The following is a 17084-nucleotide window of genomic DNA, read 5'->3' as shown; positions in this document are numbered from 1 at the left end:
TTTTCACCTCGGCTTTGTGGCTTTGTTATACCATAGGCAAGGTTTGCCTTCAACGTTGAAACATCACTTATGTGGAATCAAAACTTGTTTGACCACACACGCCGCCTATGCGTGCATGTTCTATCATGTGCGACACAACAATGTTGCATCTCATCATTATCTCGGTTCCCAACAACACGATCCATGTATCGTGATGCAATCTCATGTCTTGAGATACTCGATCATCTTGGTTTTTCTAGACACATTCGTTGGGACAGTTTGGCCGAGTGGTCTAAGGCGCCAGATTTAGGCTCTGGTCCGAAAGGGCGTGGGTTCAAATCCCACAGCTGTCATAATCATACTTTTTCAATCTCATCGTCCGACCCATGCATCGTATTGCAATCTCATGTCTAGAGTTAACTTGACTATCTTGGTTTGTCAAGGCACATCTGTCGTACAGTTTAGTCTCGTCTATTATGAAGAGATTCTAACCCAACTCCAACCAGTGTCTCGTGATCTTGTCACGCTCACGAAAAATCTAAAGGAGTACTCAACCTCTATTCACATTTTTCACTCGACTTTATGGCTTTGTTATACCTTAGGCAGAGTTTTTCTTCCGCATTCAAACATCCATAATGTGGAATTAAAACTTGTTTGACCACACACGCCGTCTATGCGTGCATGTTCAATCATGTGCGACACAACATTGTTGCATCTCATCGTCATCTCGGTTCCCAACAGCACAACCCATGCATCGTATTGTAATCTCATGTCTCGAGATAGCTCGACCATCTTGATTTGTCCAAACACATTCGTCGGGATAGTTTGGCCGAGTTGTCTAAGGTGCTAGACTTCGACTCTGGTTCAAAAGGGCATGGATTCAAATCCCACAGCTGTCATTTATTTTAATTTTTTGTAAAGCCTCGTGCCCGCTGCTAACACATATTGTTTGTTTTGACTTTTTATTTATCGTTGTTAACATCGTGGTTTTAAAACGCGTCTAATATGGAGAGAGTCTAGCCCAACTCCGACCAGTGCATCGTGTCAAAGTCATACTTTTTCAAATGTGCGACTTTGTGATCTTGACACGATCATGACAAACCTTAAGGAGTACTTAATTCCCTTTCATATTTTTCATCTAGCTTTGTGGCTTTGTGGCTTTGTTGGACCTTAGGCAGGGTTTGCCTACGGGTTTCAAACATGAATAATGTGGAATTAAAACTTATTTGACCGCACACGCCGCCTATACCGGCATGTTCAATCATTTGTAACACAACAACATTGCATCTCATGGTCATCTCGGTTCCCAACAACACGACCCATGCATCGTGATGCAATCTCATGTCTTGAGATAGCTCGACTATCTTAGTAGTCCAAACACAATTGTTGGGATAGTTTTGCTTAGTGGTCCAAGGTGCTAGATTTAGTCTCTGGTTTACAAAGGGATTGGTTTCTAATCTCATAACTGTCATTTATTTTTATTTTTTTAAAACCTTTGAGTACTCAATCCCCATTCACATTTTTCACCCGGCTTTGTGGCTTTGTTGGTTTATTTTTTTAAAACCTTTGAGTACTCAATCCCCATTCACATTTTTCACCCGGCTTTGTGGCTTTGTTGGACCTTGGGCAGGATTTTCCTTCGGAATTCAAACATCACTTATGTGGAATTCAAACATCACTTATGTGGAATTCAAACTTGTTTGACCACACACGCCGCCTATGCATGCATGTTTAATCATGTGCGACACAACACGTTGCATCTCATTGTAGATGAGAGCCCCCCAATAAGGTAAGACTCACAGTCTACTCAAATCATCGAACATCATAACGGAAAGCATAGATGAAAGCTATCTGGCGACGAAGAAAAGCAAAGGACACCCAATCATACTACTATAATAAAAATAAAAAAAAATGATTAATATAGAAAAAGTAGTACAAACATAGAAAAAGTAGTACAAATATCAAAAGTAAAGTTAGAATGTCTCAAGTCATGGAGATAGATATAAGGGTTGAAGGGCCGTTAATACCTTTTTATATACTGTCTCAAAGTCTGCCATAAGTGAACTAAACATCTATGATGAAAGCTAGAGATCAAAATGATTAATATCAGCAGAAGCGTGGTGGGCCCATAACTCACAGGTCCCACGATTGAAACCTAGCTTTGATATCATCATACTACATGTGAAATAACATAGAAAGCAAAAATAAGGGACACTACTTATCCTACAATACATAAAAGTGGCAGCGAACCACACATCACTCACCTATCTTTTTTGGTTTGATTGTCCTTCTTTCAGTGTCCCTCCACGAGGCGTCTTCGTCATCAAACCGAAGTTAAATCATGCTTCATGAGAACGAATTACTTTGTTGATTGAATTATTATATTATGATGAGACGGTTCAGGTGAGATCTATCATGGACATAACGTTCAATTCCCTTATGGAATCTAGTCGGTTTGGGGAACATCTTTGCTCCTCTCTTATAGAGAGCATATACATCCCTCATTATTATATTTATGACTATCTCTCAAGCTTTGGTTTAGGTTCCTCAATAGAAAAAAATAAAATAGAGCATCTAGAACCCAAGCGGGGAGCATGTGTGTGGGCAGTGTGTAGAAAAGTACAATGCATCCAAATCCACCAAAAAATGAAATTAGAGCCAAAGCCAAGACATGATGTTTTATGCCACTAGACACGAACTCATATTTGCATGTGTGCATTTCTCGACCCTAATCGAGACTTCATGCATTATGCTCATGCATTGGGGGATACCCCTATTCCATCACGAGGGTACGGACACATACACCACTAGACAGATGAAGTATTATTATGTTTTAGATAATGCTGCCATTGCGGTTATTAATTCTAATGGGTGTCCAGCATAAAGAGCTACCAGAGTAGGCTTGTCCGACAAGAAAAGGGGTCCAGCGGTGTACGAACTATCTAATGAGCTTGTACTTGCACGTATGGGCTGTGTGTAGAGTATATGACACACATCTAAGTTGCCCATTAATATAGTATCGTGGGAAAAAGACTGATATGATAGGTCCCGTCATTGCATTCGCATGTTTATTGCATTTAATCCCAATATTGGGGTCACTTCCTGAGTATTTCTCAAAATACTCAAGCCACGTGTTACCCCTATTTCAAGTTAAGGCAAGGCATTTCTGTACGACTGACGACGACATTGTAATTCGAGAACATGGCACATGCATAGGGTAGTTGTATTATTTTCTTAGACTTAGGCTAGAATAGGATGCTTTTAATGTAAACGTTTATTTATTTTATTTATTCTTTTGTTGTGTCGTTTTTAAAAGTGTTTTCAAAACACGTAAGAAAATGACTGTATCTTAAAATGAAGATGTCGTCTTATGCAAGTTTAAATAAAGTATTTCCGCATTCAATGTTCATGATATTTATACAGTGACGACCTTAAATAAATTTATTCATTGATTTGTACATTAGTTTTTTTTTTTTTTTTTTTTTTTTTTTTTAATCTTCCCATTTTAGTTATCATACCATATTTTGGTTTCATATTACCTAATTTGGAAAGGAGTAAATATTCTCAATTATATAAGAGTTTGGGTAGAATTATCGGCCCCCAAAAAGCTCTAAAATCCCTTAGTCATGGACAAGAACATTTCTATAAGTTCGCTTTCCTAGGTTCAATCATCTTGTTCTTCACCGTCTTCGATACAGGTATCTTGTAGTTATTAAAAAATGTATAAGTGTTTGAGGGTTGAGTCGGGTCAGGTCAGATTATGAGATTTTCTAGACCGAACCCAATTATTTGCATTATAAATTTTTCAGCATAAACAACCCTTGTTATATAATGAATCCAACTCAACCCAACTCGACCATAAATTTTTGGGATAGATAGTTGGTTCAGGTAGTTCGAGTTATTTATTCATTTTTTTTTATTTTGATAAAAATAAAAATTAGTTTGTAAAATATATGTTTATTTATTTTCATACGTTTGGTTACCATTTGCAATTCAATTTTGTAAGCAAACACGTATATCTTAAAATTAAACGTAAGTTTGATTGTACAAAGATTCAAACTAATAAGTTTTAGGGTTACGAAAGAACGAACCAGTAGAACTCAATTCAACATATGTTTTGAAAAATTACTTTAACCAGATCTAGTAGAAAATAAATACATATATATAAACACTTTTACCGGAACTAATAAGTTTTAGGGTTACGAAAGAACGAACCAGTAGAACTCAATTCATCATATGTTTTGAAAAATTACTTAACTAGATCTGGTAGAAAATAAATAATTATGAAATAAAATAAATACATATATATAAACACTTTTACCGGATCTAGTAGAAAATAAATAATCATAAAATAAAATAAATACGTATATATAATTTTATTGTACACAAAAATGTACATTTTAAAATTAACAATCAATTTAGATGGTTTTGGTTCAATCTAATTTTGGGAACCCATAAACAACCTCACTCATAAAAGTTTTCAGTTATTTGAATCTAGTCCAAATAAGTTCATAACTGAACTCGAACCAGATTGGTTCAGTCAATCCATCTAGTTTCGGGAGAACCCTTAAACCAACTCAATCATAAAAGTTTTCAGTTATTTGAATTCAGTCCAAATAAGTTCATAACCTAACTCGAACCGCACAGGTTGGGTTGATAGAATTTTTTGAGTCATTAGATTGATTTTGATATTAATTTGAGTATTACTTTGTTTGATGAACAGTGACAAGCAAACCATTGGAAATACAAGGAAGTCATATTCATATTACGTGCAACACTGTCCAAGATTGCTTTAATCCTAAGGTTTGTGAGTGCAAATTTGGGCTGTGTTTTTGCGTACATAAGAGCCCGTCGCCGCACTTCAGCTTCCACCATGACAACATGAGTGATACCACTCAAAACTAAGAAGTGGCTCTCAACAACTATTCAATAAATACCATTATTTTCATTGCAATATGCTTTACACAAATGAATAAGACTGATAAAACCATGTATTTCAATATTATATATTAGATTAAATTGAAAAATTACATTTCATTTATGATTTATGAGTTCGAGTATGATTATTGTGGATGAGCGATTGAGGTAGATGAGAGATGACTGCGTGAATTCTGTCGTTTTATAGAACGTTTTATAGGGCCGTTATGTATCGTCGTCAGCCTCAAGGTTTTATGACGCATCTACTATGGAGAGGGTCTAGCCTTACTCCGACTAGTCTTTGCGTCGTCTGGTGACTGGCTTTCGTACCATTTGTAATGGCCCAAAGCAGACAAAGTTGGGCTTGGCTGTTACAAATGGTATCAGAGCCAAACACCGGGCGGTGTGTTAGCGAGGACGTTAGGCCCTCAAAGGGGTGGATTGTGAGATCCCACATTGGTTGGAGAGGGGAACGAAACATTCCTTACAAGGGTGTGGAAACCTCTTCCTAATAGACACATTTTAAAACCATGAGGCTGACGACGATACATATCAAGCCAAAGCGGACAATATCTCTTAGTGGAGGGCTTGAGTAGTTATACTTTAGTTGTCATATATCTTACAGGCAAGTGTCTTTGCTGCCGTAAATCCAAATCATTCAACTAAAAACAATAAACAGAGCATTCTTGTTTAGCCACTTCATGCTCAAGTCCTTACTTTGTGTTAGTAGGACCAATCAAAGCTCTATGCTCTCTCTTTTAGTGTGGGATTATGTGCGGGAGAGAAAGGAATCTGTGGTGGCAACGAACAACAAGACTACAACTTAATTTTGACTTTTCACTCTATAAGATGAGCACAATTCATTAAAAAAAAAATTACAATACTATGAAAGTTATTAAAAGATCAGAATCAGTTCAATCTCCTCGTCCCTCTCGCGTGCCACGACCTTGTCTATACCCGAAAACGTAAAAAAAATTGAAGTAGATGCATTTTAATACACAAAAATACTGGAGTCATCACATGGTTGATGTTTTCACCTTCCTCACTAGTCCGGTACTACGACCTTGTCTTAAATAAGCCTAAAACCAGAATATGATTTGAGGTCCCATTAGACATTGAAAGACTTACATGTGTGTATTTTTTTATCTTAACAATAGGGTCACTTATGGTGTTTTTTTAAATAGTCATTCTCTTCCTAACATTTTTCTGTTAAAAACATGATTCATAATTATTAATTTAAATTTTATTGTCAAGTAGATATTTGAAATATTTCTATAAAGGCTCCAAGGTTTCATGAAAACATTTGAAAACTCTGCTAATAATTATATTGCATACCTTAAAATTAGAGACGTTACACATAATTTACATTTTCATCCATGAATTTTTACTAATTACGATGTTTTGGTTTGTAAAAGGTTAATATCTATAAATGTTTAAAAGAATTAAATAAATTTTTAAAAAAATTTATGAAGAAATTAACGATACTTTTTTATTTTTTGAGTTGTTCTGCTTGATCGATCGTTCAAGACCTTTGGTCTCTATCCGGACCCGATGAATAAAATGGGAACACTTCTTATGGACTCGATGAGAATGATTCTGATCTAGTTCATGACCTATTAGAAGTAGAAGGCGCTCTGTTTGGATTGGGATCCTCACGGACAAAAAAGATTGCAGTCAGTTTGATAGTGATCGAGTGACATTGCTTCTTCTGCCCGAACCTAGGAATCTCTTCGATATGATACAAAATGGATCAGCATCATAATTATTTTAAATTAATTAACCAAAAGATAATGCTAAAGACCAAACTGAGCATCAGTGACAATTAGGAGTAAAATGTAAAATATTTGAACCAATAACCAAATGAAAACTAAACTGTAGGATCTCACATCGGTTGGAGAGGGGAACGAAACATTCCTTATAATGTCGTAGAAACTTCTCCCAAGCAGTCACGTTTTAAAACCGTGAGGTTGAGAGCAATATGTAACGGCTCAAAACGGACAATATTTTTTAGCGGTGGGCTTGGACGGTTGTAACATATCAAAGAAGACAATTTTTGTTAACAGTAAGCTTGGACTATTGTAACAGATCAAAGCAGACAATATCTATTAGCAGTGGACTTGGGCTGTTGTAACCGGTCAACCCGAAAAATATTTCTTAGGGGTGAGATTAAAATGATATATATATATTTTTTTTAATTCTTTCCATCCTTTGGAAGAAATAAAAACTTGATCCCAATTCATTACTTGCATCCCTTTTGTTTTGTGGTCTTTACATTAAGTTTGTAAATGGTAATCTTAGTGTATTAAATTCATAACATCCCATTTAATGTTGTATTTCTAAAATTCATATTAGCAAATTAATTGAATATTGTCCCAAAGATTATACAATGGGATGGACAACAATGAAACCAACCTCATCCCATCAAACCATTTACAATACAACATAATCGCAAACAAACTTAGTCTCAACGTTGCTTTCATTATTGCGATGATATTGCTCCTCGTCTCTTCTTTTGTTAATTTTCAACCTTGTTTTTTTTCTTTTTTTTTTTTTTTTCGTTTTTTGATAACTCTCCAAAAGTAGAGTTATATCAAGTCTTTTTACAGTTAATTTTGCACTTATACTCACCATGGGTTGGGGAGCAATATTGGCACACCTATGCCATCTCTTACTTTCTTGTTTCTTTCATCAACCATAGAAAATGTTATCTATTTTAAGATTAAGATCAATCATTAGCTCAGGCATATATCGTGGCTTGGAATTAGCTCAGGCATCATTTATGTGGAATTCAAACTTGTTTGACCACACACGCCGCCTATGCATGCATGTTTAATCATGTGCGACACAACACGTTGCATCTCATTGTAGATGAGAGCCCCCCAATCAGGTAAGACTCACAGTCTACTCAAATCATCGAACATCATAACGGAAAGCATAGATGAAAGCTATCTGGCGACGAAGAAAAGCAAAGGACACCCTATCATACTACTGTAAAAAAAAAAAAAAAAAAAAAAAAAAAGTAGCACAAATATAGAAAAAGTAGTACAAATATCAAAAGTAAAGTTAGAATGTCTCAAGTCATGGAGATAGATATAAGGGTTGAAGGGCCGTTAATACCTTTTTATATACTGTCTCAAAGTTTGCCATAAGTGAACTAAACATCTATGATGAAAGCTAGAGATCAAAATGATTAATATCAGCAGAAGCGTGGTGGGCCCATAACTCACAGGTCCCACGATTGAAACCTAGCTTTGATATCATCATACTACATGTGAAATAACATAGTCAGCAAAAATAAGGGACACTACTTATCCTACAATACATAAAAGTGGCAGCGAACCACACATCACTCACCTATCTTTTTTGGTTTGATTGTCCTTCTTTCAGTGTCCCTCCACGAGGCGTCTCCGTCATCAAACCGAAGTTAAATCATGCTTCATGATAACGAATTACTTTGTTGATTGAATATCTCAGAGAAAAAAAAATACTTGTTTGAGATTTGAATCACTCCGCAGGCAATATCGATCATGTCAAGCTTAGATGATACTAAACATACAACCTAAACTACATAGCATTACAAAAAAAAAACTTATTACTTAGTTAAAAGGAGGCATAAATGATCTTTTTACTACCTTTTTCAAGTCTACAAGACAACATAAGTGGTTATATATAGACATGAAACCCTTAACCTTCCACTAGGAATTTTAAGAGTTGTATCATTCATACTTTTAGGACTATAGTTAGCCACTATGAAAATGAGAAATTTTAAGAGTTGTGTTATTCATACTTTTAGGACTATAATTAACCACTATGAAAATGTAACGATCTTATTTTTTTTACTAAAATAGAGTCGTACCATATGCATGATGTGATCTTTTTATGTGGAAATATTCATTTTAAATGTTTCATCAGTCCCATGGACTTACATAATAAAAATAAAATTCGTAAATAAATCGAAAACATATAAGAAATGATAATAAACATATATATCCAAAAACTAGAAAACAAATGATGATGGAGTTGACACACGAGTCGTGTGAGTTGCGACTGACGTGGGAAGCGTGTGCGCTGCACATGAGAAGAGCATGACTAGTTTGTCAGGTCACACATGCATTTCTCGAAGAGTGTCCTTTTTAGGTCGTGCGCTGCTGGGAGTGATTTAGTGCTTGTTGGGCCAATCGTGTTGAACCTGGATCCAAAAGTCTATCGGTTTTGTCTCTTTGGCCTATTTTCTACTTCTACTAGATCTTTGGCGCTCACTGAAAATGCATTAAGGAAATAAAAAGTCATAAAATGCATTTATGTCTATCGCGAGATTTCTGATGCGAGGGTGGTTGCTCCCACGAGATCGCTAACTCTTTTATTTTTTTCCTTGTTGTTACCGTAAATCTAACCTAAATGTGAATAAAATTCATAAAATACATTAGTGAGATCCACAAAAAAAATTTGTAACTAGGATAAATAAAACTCATCTTCCTTAAGCTTATATTTCCTTAAAAGCATTCCATGATTGAGATGTCTTGATTCGTATCATTCTCCACTTCTTCAAGAGGATTCATGGTCAAATCTATTTGTAAAACTTTGCTGCAAAAGTAGGTTAAGAAAATACAAAAGACCTCACAACACTTTATCACGTGAACACTCAACACTTTATTCACGTGTACACTCAAGGAATTGTTGGCCATTGTTTGCACTCATTTACACAAATGAAGCTCTCTGTAAGGACATGGCTGATGTGATGGCTCAAAAAGACAGGTAAATTTTTTTGCGAAATAAAATCATTAAAATTTAAAACATAATTTACATTATACCAAAATAGTGTGCGCACATTAGTAATTTAAAATACAACATAATAGTTAAAAGACAGAATAAGGAACAGACGCAAAACATTTTAAAATAAAAGGGTTGAGACGACAGGTGAGGTTAGTCTATGGCACCTGCTCCAGATTCCGCTCCCGACCTCGACCAGCTCCTTATTACCTGGAAAAAAATTGGAGAATAAGGAATGAGTACAAGACTCAGTAAGTAGCCTACTTGTAGGCTCTTAATCGTGTCCTTGATATGCTAGGGTACCACATTCTTTGTTCTTGCTTGTTCTTGATCTTGTTCTTGTTTTAAGTACTTAAGCCCATTTAATTCTTGTTCTTGACTTAGGGTTCTTATCTTGATCTTTCTTGAGGACATTGGTTCTTAAACCCTAAAACATTGGTTTTCCTTTAAGGGCCTTAGCACTATGGTTTTTGGTTCTTGGTCATTTGTTCCTGGTTCTTGTCCTTAGAACTAGGATCTTGATCCATGTTCTAGTCCTTTATCTTTCTCTTGTTCTTGGTATTCTTTGTTCTTGTTCTATTATTGATTCGTTCTCCAAGACACTTCCCCTAGGATTTACGACACTAGACATGTACCTGAGAATCTTGCGTCCAAGGCTTCATGCGTTCTAAGCGACACAGATTTAACTTACGTCCAAGGCTTCACGCGTTCCAAGCGACGTAGTCTTACCGCATCTTAGGGCTTGCCCTTCGATATGGTCTGCTTAACCTATGCCCAAGGTTTCATGCATTCTAAGCGGCATAGTCTAAAAACTTACATCCAAGGCTTCTTACGTTCCAAGCGATGTAGTCTTAAAACTGCATCAAGGGCTTGCCCTATAATACAGTCTGCTTAACCTATGCCCAAGGCTTCATGCGTTCCAAGCGACATAGTCTGAAAACCTACATCAAGGGCTTGCCCTATAATACAGTCTGCTTAACCTATGCCCAAGGCTTCATGCGTTCCAAGCAACATAGTCTGAAAACCTACATCAAGGGCTTGCCCTATAATACAGTCTGCTTAACCTATGCCCAAGGCTTCATGCGTTCCAAGCGACATAGTCTGAAATCCTACATCCAAGGCTTCTTACGTTCCAAGCGATGTAGTCTTAATACTGCATCAAGGGCTTGCCCTATAATACAGTCTGCTTACCTACGCTAAAGGCTTCATGCGTTCCAAGTAGCGTAGTCTAAGTCATGAACATGCTGTACCGTGGGAGGTCTTAGGAGGTTCTTGATTCGTGGATAAGGTAACTTACTCTCTTCTTGTTCCTCCATGACCTTAGACTACTCTCCTTGATAGACCATAAAGGTCACTTGCTCGGTGCATACTTGAACATCATCCTGCAAGTCTGCAGGGCATCTCTAATAGATGAGGGAAACTTGAGGCATGACATCCTGCAAAGGAAACATGGTGCAAGGCATCCCACCTAGAAGAGGAATTATTGGGCACCGCTTAGTGGGAGGTCATGGGTCACTTTGGACATGATTAGAGTATTACCTAGCATTCTTGAGTTTCTGTTTCTGAGTTTGGGGACCTTGATCCCTCGTCCTTGAGTGGTACCTAGCATTCTTCTTGTTTGGGTAGTTGTAAAGCTTGTGTGTTGTTTGTTCTTGGTTCTTAATCTTGTAAGTTTCTAAGGTCCTTAATTCCTTGAGACATAAGTTGTAACTTGTATTTGTAACCATATGAACCCATCTTAGTGTAAGTTGTTCTAGAAGGTCATAGATTCTTAGGGAGTTCTTTAGAGGGTTCTAGAAGAGTCTGAAGTCTTGTGGTGTTTCCTTTAGGTGTTTCTTGGATCCTAACTTGGTTTAGGTTCCAAACTTACTCCAATCAACTTGAAACCTCAAATTTATCTTCATGTCCTTCATAATCGACCTTATAAGAAGTAGCAAATCATCCGGAGCACGTATAGACCTTGAAATCTCATAAGAGTCCTAGGGACATTTTGGCCATTTCACCCCTAATTCTTGGTTTTGCTACTTAACGTGTTCCAATGCCTTTCAACTTTACAAAATCATCAAACATCATAAAATAGGATCTACTTCAGGGTTTCATAGCATTTGGAGGTCATCTAGGTTAGGAACGGTAGGTAGATATCCTTAGGGGCATTATGGTCATTTTGCACCATTTCTTGGTTTACCCACTTATCCTTATCTAATGACTACAAAACTTCATTTAGAACCTCAAAATGCTATAATATGCTCAGAATTAAAATTTTATAGGCAGCGGAGTTCATCTAGTGGGTTATTCTAATGTTACCTAATTACCGAGTAATTTGATAGGTTTAAGGTCTTAACTCGCGGTTCTTTGAGTTTTTCTTTCATCTAATCCTAGTTCGTACTTGGTGTTCATATGAAAATCCAAGCGATTCCTGCAAGTATTTCTTAACAAAAAAATCAAAGGTGGCTACTTACCTCGTTGTCGACATTCAGGACCTCTGTTCTTGACCTTCCGGTACCCGATTTACCTCAACTTTCCTTTCACACACTCTTTATTATGTCTACTTTCTGGAACAATAGAGTTTTTCATGAGAATCCATCTGGAAGGGGGTTAAAATTGAGAAAAACCGAGGGAAGGTCGAGTTTTCGGTTGACATGGCCAGTTCAACTGAACCGCCCACGTCATCGTCTTCTTCCTCCAGACAGGGAGAAGGCGCGTGCGACGGTTCGCGCCGCCGTCGTAAACTCGCCCGCCCCAACTCCTATCACACTGTTCGTCCCCTCGATTCCTTCATAAAACTTAAAGAAGGTGTTACAAGGAAGAGCTAGGGATTGATTTTTTTACCTTCTCATCGGATTGTAGCCTAAGATATTTGCTTCCAAATTTCGTCCAAAATATGATTTCTCGCTGGAGTAAAAACAGAGGATTTCTTATTGGGTAGCCGATTCTAGGGGTTTTTTAGGCTCGATTTCGTCACGAAACCTCTTCCTTATTGTTCCCTTAATCTAAAGGAATTAGTTTGGAGGAATGACTTTGAGTGTAGGACCTTAATTTTGAGAAATCACTCTCGGTCTGCAAGTTACCCGACGCCTCCAATTTACAATCTCTTGGGTATCTTGTTCTTTGACGTTTCAGCTCTTTATTCCTTCATCAAAGTTACTCATCTTCTTTTTTCTGAAGCTAAAGGAATCCTTAATTTGAAGAAAAAGTGGCCGCACTTACCTCCAATTTGAGCCCGAAATGGATTTTCTTCAATTGGGAACGTTCCTGAGGTTATTTCTCTTCGCGGTCTTCTATGGAAACATTCCTTTGAGGTGCAGAAACCTATTGGGGTCGTCCTTGCTCGAAGAATACTTGTATATCCTTGGATTGGAATTTTGAGTTTTCCTTGAAGCTTTTTAATGGCAGATTGGATTGGGCGAATGGTTTCTAGGCACTTTCAGGACTTTATTCCTTCGTAAAACTTGTGGGTAATGTTGTTTAGAAGCTATAGGAACAAGTTTGAAAGGAAATGGTGGAGAATTGCTCTCGAATTTGGAAGAAGCCTGAGAGTAGGAGACCCAAAATCTAAACACTTATTGCAAACAGCTAGGTGCTCGACCTTGCTCGATTTTTGTTCCAAATGATTGCCCCAACTACAGAATTTATAGGGGAAACTTAAACCAACATTGGTAGCTCCAGAATCATCGTTTATTGTCGGTTGGGTTTTCTAAAAAATCCGTTGGAAATATCTATTCCGATCAGAGCCTCACCGACGTTGGTTTTGAATCCTAGCCGTTGGATGTGACGATCCGTGAGTTTTCTAGAATATATACAAGTTTGGAGGTGATCCAACGGCTGAGACTCAACATTTGAAGGATTTTGTGCAGAAGGCACTGTGAAGGTTCTGATTTTTTAGCAGAATGGTAAATCCGTAATTATCCTTAACTTCAAGGGTATTTTGGTAATTTGCCACTTTTCGAATATTTTATTATTATTTTCTTAAAAAATCCATAATTTTCCTAAAAATTCTTCATCTCTTGTTGGTCATTTCTCCGGTCTTGAACATCTTGAAATTCCTTCTAGATAAGGAATTAAAAATCTCGCAAGATCCTTGATATTGGAAAAATGACATTTTCGTCCCTTTCGCTTATGCTTTCATTCCAATCATTCTCCAAAGGTCTTAAGTCCTTAAGATTACTCCTTAGGGTATAGAAATCACTTACTAAGTCTCGTTTCCTTGCTTAATTCTCATAATTTCTTTCCTGGGATCTTTTGGGTCATGCATAGGTGGCTTTCCTTCACTTTTAGGGTGTTACAACACGTGACTAGATTACTCAAATTTGATTGGAAATTGTTTATGTATGCAGGTACAAGCAAACCATTAGGCACAAAAGGAAGCTATCTTAAAGGTATTTCATGCAGGACTTCAGATGATTGCAGGGATAATGTTTTTTGTGATTGTAAATTAAACATCTGCTTCAGTCATGGCAAGAAGCATCCCTTCAACTTCAACTCCAAGTCTCACAAGATGAGTAAGAACATTCATTTAGAAGACAACAAGGAGATCAAAGAAGTGCCCCTCAACAAGTAATCAAAATAATGAAGATGATCATAAAGAACTTGATCGATGTGACCCTGTATTTAGATTCTCATAATAAATAAACGATATTTTTGTTTAGTTCGTGTGCCTCTTAAGGTTTCGGGTCATAGTATATCATACGAATACAAGATACACTGACATGCTCGTTCCACATGAAGCTATTTAATGCAACAAATTATTCATAACAACATACCATAAAGAATCATATACATGACAAAGACATCATGAGTCAAAAATCGAGACTCGAATCTATCTCGAACTCTATAGCTCCATAGTTTATGCACACTCTCGTCTCGGGTGTGCAGTTAGTTTATATTTAAAAAGATGAGTAGTGTGATATAGTAACAATGTTTAGAAAATGCTCAATTTTGAAGGACAAGAAAGAGAGTAATCTAAAAATTATTGTTATAATTATTTATATTATGATTGTGATTATTATATTATGATGAGACGGTTTAGGTGAGATCTACCGTAGACCCAACTTTCAATTCCCTTATGGAATCTAGTTGGTCTGGGGATCATCTATGCTCCTCTCTTCTTGAGAATTTATACATCCCTCATTATTATATGGACAACTATCTCTCGAGTTATGGTTTAGGTTTATCCTCAATAGAAAAATAAAGTAGAGCATCTAGAACCCAAGCAGAGAGCATGCGTGTGGGGAGTGTGTAGAAAAGTACAATGCATCCAAATCAACCGATAAATGAAATTAGAGCCAAAGCGAAAACATGATGTTTTAATCCACAAGACACAAAATCATATTTGCATACATGCATTTCCCGACCTTAATAGTGGGGTCACTTCTTAAGTATTTTTCAATATTCATTCTATCATTAAAAAAAAATTTACAGTAATGAAAAGGACATGTAAACGGTTGTTGGCTTCTCCTATGGAGGCTATAGAACGAAATCTTTTGTGCTAAATCCAACATTTATTATATTTTTCTCTCTTTTAATTTCGTTTTACAAGAGTCACTATGGGGTCACCTCCGGAGTATTTTTAAATATTCATTCTACCATTAAAAATAAAGGTTTGAAATATTTGTTTAGAGGTCAAAAGTATTTCTATTTGAATCACATCCAAAATATAGGATCATTACCATCAAATTTTGAAAAATTCATTGGTTGATTATTGTAGGTTAGTCTTTTTAGTTATTCCCATTTGGGTTATCATACCATATTTCGGTTTCATATTACCTAATTTAGCAAATATTCCTCAATTATATAAAAGTTTTGGGTACATAATTGAAGACACAAAATTATCATCACCCAAAAATCTCTAAAATCCCTTCCAAAGTCATGGACAAGAACATTTCTATCAAGTTCGCTTTCCTAGCTACAATCATCTTGTTCTTCGCCATAATCGATACAGGTTTAAAATATGTTGTAGTTATTAAAATGATATATCTTGTTTTTTCTTCAAATGATTAAAATGATCCTAATTCATTACATGCATCCATCCCTTTTGTGATCTGGTAGGTTAATTTTGTTAATCATAATATTTCTTCTTGTATTAAATAAATAACATCCCATTTAATGTTGTATTTCTAAAATCAAATATTAGTAAAGTAATTGAATGTCCCATAATGGGATGGACAACAATGAAACTCACCTCACCCCGTCAAACCATTTTACAATACAACATAATAGCAAACAAACTTAGTCTCAACTTGGCTTTCGTTGTTGCGATGATATTGTTCCTCGTCTCTTCTTTCGGTAACTTTCAATCTCATTTATTTTTCTTCTGTTTTGTTGTTCTTCATTTTAAAAGCCTATATTTAAATTTTATGATAATATTGAGGGAAATGTTGATAAAATAATTGTATGTATAGATATTACGAATTGTATATATAACTTTATGTGTGTTTTTCATGGATTAATTATATGTTGAGTGAGGATATAATATGTTGAAATGATTCGTGTTGATCTGTGGGGATAGTTTTCACTCTTAGAAACAAGGAGTAAGTAATGTGATCTTGTCAGAGTGGAATGTCGAGGCCATCAGATGTTGAATCTAAATTTCGAATCGTGATCTAAATCTTCGGCGCGAGGCATTATAAATTAAATATATATATAAAAAAAAGAGTTTCAATCTGTAGGAACTTTAAAATTAAGTGTGTTTTTCAGGAAGCAATTGTTTTTGGGTATCCTCCTAGAAAATTTCCTAAGAAGCATATGATTGAGATCAAATCATGTCGAAATGACCCATGTGAGTCTTTGGTGATATTCTTCACCTCTTAGAAACTAGGTGTCAGTAACTTGACCATGTCGCTAGGGTTGCATACGATTAATGTCGGTGCCATCAAGTATCGACTTCAGATTATGAATCCTTATATGAATCCTATGCATGTGGTGTTATAAACGGTATTAGGCGACACCTCTCCTAGTAGATACAAACAACGTGTAAATTTCATTTCAATGGCTCAATCACATGACCTAAAAAATTAAGCGTAATTTTCATTATGTTGGATGACTTCTCAGTATGTTAGTGAGAACAAAACATGTTGGTATGTCGGGACTGTCTTCCCTCTTAGAACCGAGGACTAGGTAACGTGAGCATGTTGCAGGAGAATGTCGGAGCCTTCAAATGCTAAGAAACCTAGACATCGAGCTGAAATTTAGTACTCTTTGATTATACGTGACTAGATGGCTCAAATTTGATTGAAAATTATTTACGTATGCAGGTACAACCAAACCATTAGGCACAAAAGGCAACTATCTTAAAGGTATTTCATGCAGGACTGCAGATGATTGTAGGGATAATGTGTTTTGTGATTGTAAATTAAACATCTGCTTTTGTCATGGCAATAATCATCCCTTCAACTTCAACTCCAACTCTAACAAGATGAGTA

General features: G+C 36.3%; 1 non-coding gene across 1 annotated transcript; it reads left to right on the top strand.

Moving 5' to 3' along the window:
• Positions 1 to 252: 252 nt before the first annotated feature.
• On the top strand, positions 253 to 332 carry TRNAL-UAG (transfer RNA leucine (anticodon UAG)). The gene has a single exon. It is a non-coding gene; the product is annotated as a tRNA-Leu (tRNA).
• Positions 333 to 17084: the final 16752 nt, after the last annotated feature.

Source organism: Cucurbita pepo, unplaced genomic scaffold (assembly GCF_057944985.1).
Source record: "Cucurbita pepo subsp. pepo isolate OVF unplaced genomic scaffold, ASM5794498v1 scafford_13, whole genome shotgun sequence".
Classification (NCBI taxonomy): domain Eukaryota; kingdom Viridiplantae; phylum Streptophyta; class Magnoliopsida; order Cucurbitales; family Cucurbitaceae; genus Cucurbita; species Cucurbita pepo.
The sequence above is the reverse complement of the archived record's forward strand: the minus strand, read 5'-3'. Positions and strand labels throughout refer to the sequence as shown.